Here is a 10,557-nt window from a genome sequence, read left to right as displayed (position 1 = left end):
GCTGTGTAAGTGCTATTTGACCAAGGAGGAGACTGATGGAGTGCTGCTGCAGATGACCTGGCCTCCACAGTCAGCTGGACCTGAACCTCATTGAGATGTTTTGGGGTGAGCTAAATGCATTTTAATAAATTACATGAAAACTCTAACACAATGAAATAACATTTGCATATACAGTGGTGGGAAAAACTATTTGCCCCCTTCCTGACTTTTTATTCTTTTGCATGTTTATCACACAAAATGTTTCTGATCATCAAACACATTTTAATATTAGTCAAAGATAACACAAACAAACACAAAATGCACTTTTTAAATGGTTGTTTTTATTATTTAGGGAGAAAAAAAATCCAAACCCACATAACCCTGTGTGAAAAAGTAATTGCCCCTGCACCTAATAACTGGTTGGGCCACCCTTAGCAGCAATAACTGCAATCAAACGTTTGCGATAACTTGCAACAAGTCTTTTACAGCGCTCTGGAGGAGTTTTGGCCCACTCATCTGTGCAGAATTGTTGTAATTCAGCTTTATTTGAAAGGTTTTCTAGCATGAACCACCTTCTTAAGGTCATGCCACAGCATCTCAAGGGGATTCAGGTCAGGACTTCGACTAGGCCACTCCAAAGTCTTCATTTTGGTCGTTTTCGGCCATTCAGAGGGGGATTTGCTGGTGTGTTTTGGGTCATTGTCCTGCTGCAGCTCCCAAGATGGCTTTAGCTTGAGTTGATGAACAGATGGCCGGACATTCTCCTTCAGGATTTTTTGGTAGACAGTAGAATTCATGCTTCCATCTATCACAGCAAGCCTTCCAGGTCCTGAAGCAGCAAAACAACCCCAGACCATCACACTACCACCACCATATTTTAATGTTGGTATGATGTTCTTTTTATGAAATACTGTGTTACTTTTACGCCAGATGTAGCGGGACACGCACCTTCCAAAAAGTTCATTTTTGTCTCGTCAGTCCACAAGATATTTTCCCAAAAGTCCTGGCAGTCATCGAGATGTTTTTTTAGCAAAATTAAGACGAGCCTTAATGTTCTTTTTGCTTAATAGTGGTTTGCGTCCTGGAACTCTGCCATGCAGGCCATTTTTGCCCAGTCTCTTTCTCATGGTGGAGTCATGGACACTGACCTTAATTGAGGTAAGTGAGGCCTGCAGTTCTTTGGATGTTGCCCTGGGATCTTTTGTGACCTCTCGGATGAGTTGTCTCTGCGCTCTTGGGGTAATTTTGGGCGGCCGGCCACTCTTGGGAAGGTTCACCACTGTTCCATGTTTTTGCCATTTGTGGATAATGGCTCTCACTGTGGGTCGCTGGAGTCCCAAGGCTTTAGAAATGGCTTTATAACCTTTACCAGACTGATAGATTTCCATTACTTTTGTTCTCATTTCTTCCAGAATTTCTTTGGATCTTGGCATGATGTCTAGCTTTTGAGGTGCTTTTGGTCTACTTCTCAGTGTCAGATAGCTTCTGTTTAAGTGATTTCTTGATTGAAGCAGGTGTGGCAGTAATCAGGCCTGGGGGTGGCGACAGAAATTGAACTCAGGTGTGATAATCTTCAGTTAAGTTATTTTTTAACAAGGGGGGCAATTACTTTTTCACACAGGGCTATGTGGGTTTAGATTTTTTTTCTCCCTAAATAATAAAAACATCCATTTAAAAACTGCATTTTGTGTTTACTTGTGTTATCTTTACTAATATTAAAATGTGTTTGATGATCAGAAACATTTTTTTGTGACAAACATGCAAAAGAATAAAAAGTCAGGAAGGGGGCAAATAGTTTTTCGCACCACAGTATGTGGTACGTCTCTGCTTATATAGTTTTCCTGGTAAAAATGGTGTTGATATTCAAACAGAAGAAATAAAGTCATCAGATTAGGTAACTCAGGGTAACAGAGCAGAGTTTTTACAAACAAACCTCAAGTGTTCCTAATAGACAAGCCTTGGCTGCATTTCTTTAAGTTTCTCAAGTACATGTAACAGAGTGAATGTCCATTTTAACTATCCAACATGGATGAAAATTCTGAATGCAAAATGAATCAAATGGGTTTTTAGTGAATATACAGTAAGTGCTAAAGCACAGACTGAGATTAAAGGCGACGAAAAGAGAATTATCTGTGAGGTTCATCATGTTTGGTTGACGTTTAGGCCTCAAAGTAGGCGTCTAAGAAGCAGATGTTCCAAACTGAGGTTACTATGTGGTTTGTGTTTGACTCAATTCCTGTTTGAAGGAACTTGATGGGGGAGGGTTACACCATAACTTAACCGTCTGTGACCGGCTCAGACTTCCTCAGAGCTGACATGTAGAGACGGCAAATTTCACATCAAGATAACTAAATGTGTGCCACAAATTGTAGGGTCTAAATGTATTTATTGTGGGTCAGTTAACGTTTTGGTAAGATTCATTTAGTGCAGTATTTGAATAATATCTTAACAAAATGCACTTAAAAAGCAGATTATTTATTATTATTTGTTTAACATAGTCTCCTGGCCTCCCTTCCTGTTAAATCCTTTTTGTAATACTGTGATTATGTCAAAATAATTGTGCCTTTATTGTAGAAATCCCTCTATCTTTAGGGTCATCTTGTTCTTAGTGAAGGATTGTGATGCATGGAAAAAGCCCTGAGCTCAGATAGTTTCCCCTGCCCCTCATCTTCATCATCCCCCATCATCTTTGTAATCATGGATACATTTAATTCTTTTTTTTTAACTTTTCAACTAAAAATAAAATAATTTGCTTTTTTTATAAATGTAGAACCAAGAAAAGCATAAATCTAAAAACAAATTGAGAATGCATCACTTTAATGAAGAGCATTTAAAGCTGAGACCATATTTAGACGATTCTTGTAAACGTTGTTATGTTCAGATATTTTCTCTGTTAACCAGCCGTCTGTTGCTGGCCTCTCGAAAACAAACAGCTGATGCAGCATGTGCATTACAAGGCTTTAGCTTCATTTTTATTACTCACTGCACAAGCAGAACATTATTCCAACTACAGAGTGACACTTTAAGGAAAGTGTATAATAATGACAATTTTACATACCGGTACTTTGGATCAGACAAAAATCTAAAAACACAATTCTTTTATTTGAAAAAAAAATACTTAGTTAAGCTGAAATAAAATTAGAGCTTGAGCTTAATAAAAATGAAAAAAAAACAACAATATTTGCCGAAATACAAAAGAAAAAAAATATCTAGAACATTTTTCTATTCATTAAACATATGCATGGACGGAAGTCATAAAATAATATAGTCAACCCAAAACATGTTCCAACTTCCATCTGTTCACATGTGCAAAAGACGGAAGAAAAGATTGTATTGCATGCTGGACAGTTATTAACCAGCTTTACATTAACTAGGACAAAATGCAATAACGTCAGTCAATGACAAGGACAAACATAAATGACTACATTTATAACACTCAGCATCCCGTAAATTTTTTATCTTTTACAAAAGTGTGTTTTACGAATCAAGCATAATAACGATGAAACCAACTTGTTATAGTACAGCTGCAGCCTTAGAAAAAAAATAATTTGAAATTTTACAGAAGCAAAAACGTAGACCTCTGTCAACTGGAAAAAATGCTTTTGTTGTTCATTTTAAGTGGCACAGTGTAATGTCTAACTACAAACATAATACTGAATAGGTAAATTCAAAATACTATACTATGGAAGTTTTTTTAGGTCATAATTCAAAGTTTTATGCATTTTTCAATTGACAATTCAATTTGCAAATTCATAATGCAATTTGAGAATGCATTTTGCAATTTGCAATTCAATATTCCATCAGGCTTGCAAAATGATAATTAATTTTGTAATTTACAATTCAATTTGAAAATTTACAATTCAGTACAACAATTTTACAAAATAAATATTGCATAAAAACAAAATCAATTGCATTGTAAATTGTCATGGGTTTTTGATGTCATTATTCAAATGACAATGCATTTTGTAATTTACAATTCAATATGCAGTTTGACATTTTATTTTGAAATGCATTTTTTAATTGACAATTCAATATTCAGATTAGGCTTTTGAAATGACAATTCATTTTGCAATTTACAATTCAATATTATAATTTTTAAAATAAAATATTGAATAGAAACAAAATCAATTGCATTCTATACTATCATGGGTTTTTGATGTCATAATTCAAATGACTATGCATTTTGTAATTTGCGGCTGGGTGGCTCAGTGGGCTAGGTGAAGGGCTGGCACGCAGGAGCCCTGGGTTTGATTCCCAGGGTTGTCCACTGATCCCCACCCAGATTGGGTCCTTAGGCAAGACCCTTGACGCTGCTGCCTAACTGGGTCCCTGTGCCCCTCAAGTACAGGGTTGTGTCAGGAAGGGCATCCGGCGTAAAAACTCTGCCAAATCACTAATGCGAAACAGTGGGTGCTGTTACGCTGTGGCGACGCCGAAAGTGAACCACCATGCATTTTGTAATTTACAATTCAATATTTAAAATTGACATTTCAGTACATGGTTTGGATCAAATTCATTTTAAAGTAACTTTAAATCTATTGCATAGTAAAATCTCACACTCTGTTAGTTTCAAAACTCAATTCAACATGCAAAACAGCGCCCCCCGCTGTAATGCATTCTCAGTTTCATCCACGCGCTCAACTTACTTACTTACTGCCCTTTACGCCTTGAGACGCTTAGGGCAGCAACGAAATCTTTCCATTTCTGACGGTCACGGGCCAAGGTGTAGATTGTTCTCCAGGTGTATCCAAAGCTCAGCCTCTACTGTTCGGCGCCAGGTGATTTTGGGCCGTCATCTTTTTCTTTTTCCATCTGGTGTCCAGTGTAGTGCTGTTTTTATGATTGTGTTTTCTTCACTCCTCAGTACGTGTCCTATCCATGTCCAGTGTCTTTTGAGGATAATTGTTGTCATGTCTTCTTGGTTGCAACGGGACAATAGGATTTCATTGGAGATCTTTTGTGGCCAGAAAATCCTTAATATCCGCCTTAAATTTCTGGTGTGAAAGTTGGAGAGTTTTGTTGAGTCTTGCTGTGTCATTCTCCAACACTCTGCTCCGTACAATAACACCGACAGAACACAGCTGCTGTAGAGTTTCAGTTTGGTCTTGGCGTTATACCGTGATGACTTCCAAATATTGTTCATGCTGTTGAATGTAACCCTTGCTTTGTTAATCCTGTTCTGTTTGTCCTTATTACTTCCACCATCTGATGTTATCATGCTACCCAAGTAAGTAAAGCTTTCTGTGAATGGTAGATTCTGATCATTGACCTTGATTGGGGTTTGAGATGAAATGTTCAAGGTCAGAATCTCTGTCTTTTTCTGGTTGATTTTGAGACCGACTTGAGATCCAAATTGACTCAACCGGTCAGTCTTGTCCTGCATGTGTTGGTGAATATGAGAGAGCAATGCCAGATCATCAGCAAAGTCGAGATCCTCCAGGATGGAGAAAAGTGTCCATCTAATGCCAGTTGGTCCTGCGGCACATCACCCAGTCTATCCCCAGGTTAAAGAGAAGAGCGGACATCACACAACCTTGGCGGACTCCAGTTTTCACCTCAAACCAGATGTCACTTCCTCCCACACAGCATTTCTAGTTGTTATAGAAGCTTCTAATCAGTTGAATCATGTGGGTCGGTACTCCATAAGCCCTCAAGATTTGCCACAAGGTGTCTCTGTTCACGCTGTACATTGTTCGTACATTCCAGAATCCTAATCTGGTCTTGGTTTTAGTGCTCAAGACTTCCATCTTCCTGTCAGTGGCTTCCAAGGTATGGCTTTCACCACCGTCCTTCATATTAGCCTTTTGTTGGAGCTCTGGAGGCCCTTTGCACGTTAGAGTGGTTTTTGATTTCGTTGCTGTTTCCGTAACCAAGTTGGGTTTTATAGGACCGGGTGGTTAGCCCTGTGCCAAACCCCCAACCTGGAGGGTCAGTGGATTGCTCTTAGTCTGGCCTCTACCCTTCAATCTGTCTGGCATGTGAGACCCTACCAGGAGCATAAAGCTCCAGCCAGCATAGCTATCCAGGTCCTCGAGACACGCAAGCCCCCCAACCACGTCAAGGTGGCAGTCCATGGGCACCCATTACAGGGGGTCTCATAGGGACGGGATCCACGCGCTCAAAGTCTGTCAAAATTCAGTCTGTCAAAAAGCAGTTTGAATTTTGACAGACTTTGATCCACGCGCTCAAAGTCTGTCAAAATTCAAACTGCTTTGCATTCTGTCAGACGGGCGGGGCCTTCCACCCCTATATATGCTAAATCCCGCCTCCACTTCCTTTCGACCAATCAAAAAATAGTAAAGACTCAACTAAGCAAAGGAGTTGTTTGTTGTCGGAGGTTACAGAAGAGAATGCTATCTGCTAAAGAGTTAGCTTCTATCTGGATGACTTACACTACAACCGCTGTGTGACAGCTCAAAGAGATTCTGGAGCACAACTTTAGGGCTGCTGTGAACTTTAAGACAGCGGTCCCCAACCCTCGGGCCGCTGACCGGTACCGGTATCGGTCCGTGGCTCACTTGGTACCGGGTCACAGACAGAAAAAAAACGTGCGGTCGGGCGCGCTAGTTCAATGATTTAAACAAGTCTAAAGGTTTAAACTTAGCCTTTGTGGTTAAATTCTCCTTTCACTTCAAAGTAGATGCTAATCAAACGCTAACTTTAGCGGAGTCTGAACTGTGTAATGGTTATATAAGCAAAATAAAACGACACAACCATCGTAAAACGGGTATTTTCTGAATATAATAATAAACGTGAATCCACCGTGTCTTCATCTTTATTATCTGTGTTTGTGAAACATTGGACTGAAGACTGTCGCCACATTTCATTACACAGAGCGGCTCCTGCTGCGTGAGAGCTGATCCGTTTTTGTCGAGGAAGACTCGGTTTTGTCTCCAAACAGCAGATTTTTTTCTGTGAAGTCGAAGGTCCCGCTTCAGTTCTTCGCTGGTTCTTTCCTGCCTGAAAAGATGTTCTGAATACGTCTTATTTTTTTGTTTTTGTTAGATTGGAGCTCCGAACTAAGTAGCTAGCTGCTCTCAGTCAAGAGACCGACACGGATGTAGAAACAACGTCCAGGAGTTTTTCAAAATAAAACTTCCTTCAGTATTAAAAAAAATAAACAGAACTGAAACCAAGTGACTCGCAAATCATGCTCTGGGGACCACTGCCTTTTCGTTTACATCTGTCCCAAAGATGTGCTATAAAGTGTATTCAAGAGCTGCGACACAGCGTATCCACTTTATTTTGAAAAACTTCCGGACGTCGCTTTCTACATCCGTGTTGGTCTCTTGACTGAGAGCAGCTAGTTACTTAGTTTGCATGATGAATTGAGTTTTGAAACAGAGCGTGGGATTTTACTATGCAATAGATTTAAAGTTACTTTAAAATTAATTTGAACCAAACCATGTATTGAAATGTAATTTTAAATATTGAATTGTAAATTGTAAAATGCATTTCAAAATGAAATGTCAAACTGCATATTGAATTGTAAATTACAAAATGCATTGTCATTTGAATTATGACGTCAAAAACCCATGACAATATAGAATGCAATTGATTTTGTTTCTATTCAATATTTTATTTTAAAAATTATAATATTGAATTGTAAATTGCAAAATGAATTGTCATTTCAAAAGCCTAATCTGAATATTGAATTGTCAATTACAAAATGCATTTCAAAATGAAAGGTCAAACCCATGACAATTTACAATGCAATTGATTTTGTTTTTATGCAATATTTTATTTTGTAAAATTGTGATATGAATTGTAAATTTTCATATTGAATTGTAAATTCCAAAATGAATTCTCAAATTGCATGATGAATTTGCAAATTGAATTGTCAATTGAAAAATGCATAAAACTTTGAATTTTGACCTTAAAAAACTTCCATACAATACAGTGCAACATATGTACAGCGCGTAGAGCAGCATATAGCTGGACCAGACTGTCTCAATCTGAATAAAGGGCAGTTTTGTGTTGGAGAGTTTTGCTTTTTCTTGCCTTTTCCACTTGTGTCTAAACACTTTCCAGGACCTTGTTGGTTTCAGTTTATGGATTTGTAGTCTGCAGATGAGGTTGAACAACACTGTAGATTGTTTTACTGTCTGAGGGAGCATCTTCTGGACCTGGACGCTGGTCACCTGGAGCCTGTTAAGGTTTAAACACAACAATTAATCAAAAATGTTGTTTTATTTCAGACTGCATTAAAAAAAAAATTATCAGTACACAGTCTGTTTAACAGGATTGTAAAAGTACAGTCAGGGTCAAAGAGGAACCATGCGGGAAACGGATCTCCAAAAAAGAAACATGTTTTTGGCAATTTAGCTAAGTTTAAGCTTAATTAGTTCATATATCGCCTTTAAATGACCTCGGTCAAACAAGGTGCTGCACATTAAAAGTTCAAAGAACAATAAAAACAACAGTTAAAATATTCAAAATAATCACAGACAAAAAATATAAATAAGTGACATGAAGGCATAAAAACACAAGATAAAAGCTGAGCTAAAACAATCAAACAGTAAAACACACCAGCAGAGCAGAGTGTCATGCCGGGTCAAATGCCTGGCAGTAAAAATGGGTTTTAAGAAGTGTTTTAAAAATGGACAGTAAGATGTCTGCCGAATGCTCAGCGGTAAAGCGTTCCACAGCTTCAGTGCACAGATTGAACAACTGGCTAACTCCAAAATAAAGAGAGTTACAGTAATCCAGCCGGGATGTGATAAAAGCATGGATTACTGTCTCAAAATGATGTTTAGATAAAAATGGTTTGGCCTTCACCAGCTGCCTCAGATAAAAGAAGCTGGATTTTACCACTGAGCTCATCTGACAGTCAAGCTTAAAATCACTGTCCATCTTAAAACCCAGATTAGACCCGCACTGTCTGAGATGAGGAGTCAAAGGACCCAGCTCCTCTGAGGAGGGGTCACAGGAGCTGTTAGGACCAAACACCATCACTTCTGTTTTCTTGTCATTAAAACTTTAAAAGCTTTTGGCCGTTCAGTCTTTGATGTCTTGTTAACAAGACAGTAACGGAGCCTCCTTTCTTTATTGATAACTAAATCTGACTATCGTCAGCCTAACAATGAGAGGAGACTCTGTTCTTTCTCAGGATGGAGCCCAGAGGAAGGAGGTGCAGATAGAATAAAAGTGGTTCTAAAATAGAGCCCTGTGAAACCCCAAACAACAGTGGAGAAGTTGAAGAGTAGAATCCAGACATGCTCACACACACAGTCCTGTCAGGAAAGCCAGTAGAGTGCAGTACCACAAATTCCAGCCAAACCTTTCAACCTGGACAATAAGATATTGTGGTCCACAGTGTCAAAAGCTGCAGACAAGTCCAGCAGAAGTAAGACGGCATAGTTTCCATCATCAGTTGCCTGGAAGATGTCATGAAAACCCCTCAGCAGCGCAGATTCTGTGCTGTGAAGGGTTTTAAAACCAGACTGGAACTTCTCCATGGTTTTCTATTAGGAAAGACTGCAACTGTAGGTACACCACTTTCTCAAACATTTTGAGAGTAAGGGTAACCTAGAGATGGGCCAGAAGTCGTCTAAACCAGAGTTGTCAAGGTTTGGTCTTTTGATCAGCAACAGACATCAACAAACTGACAGTTTCTCATCTAACGACATAATAAAAAAACTGCAGTACAGCAATTGCACAGTGCATATAGCTGAACAAAACATTTTTACTCTGAATTAAGAGCAATGCAGACCTTCAGTGTTGGTGGACTTTTGGCTCTTTTTGGTTTTTCCACGTGTGCATAAACACTCTCAGGCACCTTATTGGCTTCATTTCCAGGAGATGCAGTCTGCAGATGAGGTTGAACAACACTGTAGACTGACTTACAGGTGTCTGAGGGAACGTCTTCTGGACCTGGACGCTGGTCAGCCTGAGCCTGTTAAGGTTTAAACACAACAATTACTCAGAATATTATTTGTTTTTTGTTAAAGGCTGTATTTACATTAGTTTATCTGTACACAGTCTGTTTAATAAGATTGTAGAAGTACAGTCAGGGTCAAACAGGAACCATGCGGGAAACGGGTCTCGAAAAAAAGAAACATGACACTGAGAAAGTTGTGTTTAATTTATTCATCTTCTTAGCCGCTTGTCCGTTTCGGGGTCACGGGGTGCTGGAGCCTAACCCAGCTGCTGATGGACATGGACATGAACAGGACAGGTTGCCCGTCGGTCGTAGGGCCTCAATCACACACTCATTCACACCTAGGGGCAATTTAGAGTCACCAATTTACCCATGAAGCATGTTTTTGGACGGTGGGAGGAAAATGGACTTGGAGAAAATCCAAATATACACGGGAGATCATGCAAACTCCACAAAGAGAAGTCCACAGTTACCGTTTCAGGTCCCCCATCTGGGACTTGAACTGTGGATCTTCTTGTTGTGAGGCAAGAGCGCCAACCACTGCACCACTGTGCAGCCATATTTACATTTGCATTTCAATTTGACAAACAAACAATAGAAGAATAAAAACAATTATAATATTAGTTTGTTTCTAATATATAGTGTGTTCAATAATTTACACTCTATTGTCCTGTTGTGACACAGCCACCACATTAAAA

General features: G+C 39.1%; 1 long non-coding RNA gene across 1 annotated transcript in view; it reads left to right on the top strand.

Moving 5' to 3' along the window:
• The window catches only part of LOC118599954, a 12,094-nt gene continuing 1,537 nt past the window's right edge, over nucleotides 1-10,557 (top strand). Inside the window, exon 1 of the long non-coding RNA XR_004949501.1 lies at nucleotides 1-105. This is a non-coding gene — a long non-coding RNA (uncharacterized LOC118599954). The remainder of the gene's footprint in view (nucleotides 106-10,557) is intronic.

The sequence above is a fragment of the Oryzias melastigma genome, linkage group LG17, assembly GCF_002922805.2.
Source record: "Oryzias melastigma strain HK-1 linkage group LG17, ASM292280v2, whole genome shotgun sequence".
In the NCBI taxonomy this organism is placed as follows: domain Eukaryota; kingdom Metazoa; phylum Chordata; class Actinopteri; order Beloniformes; family Adrianichthyidae; genus Oryzias; species Oryzias melastigma.
Note: the sequence above shows the minus strand (reverse complement) of the source record. Positions and strands in the feature narration are given on the sequence as shown.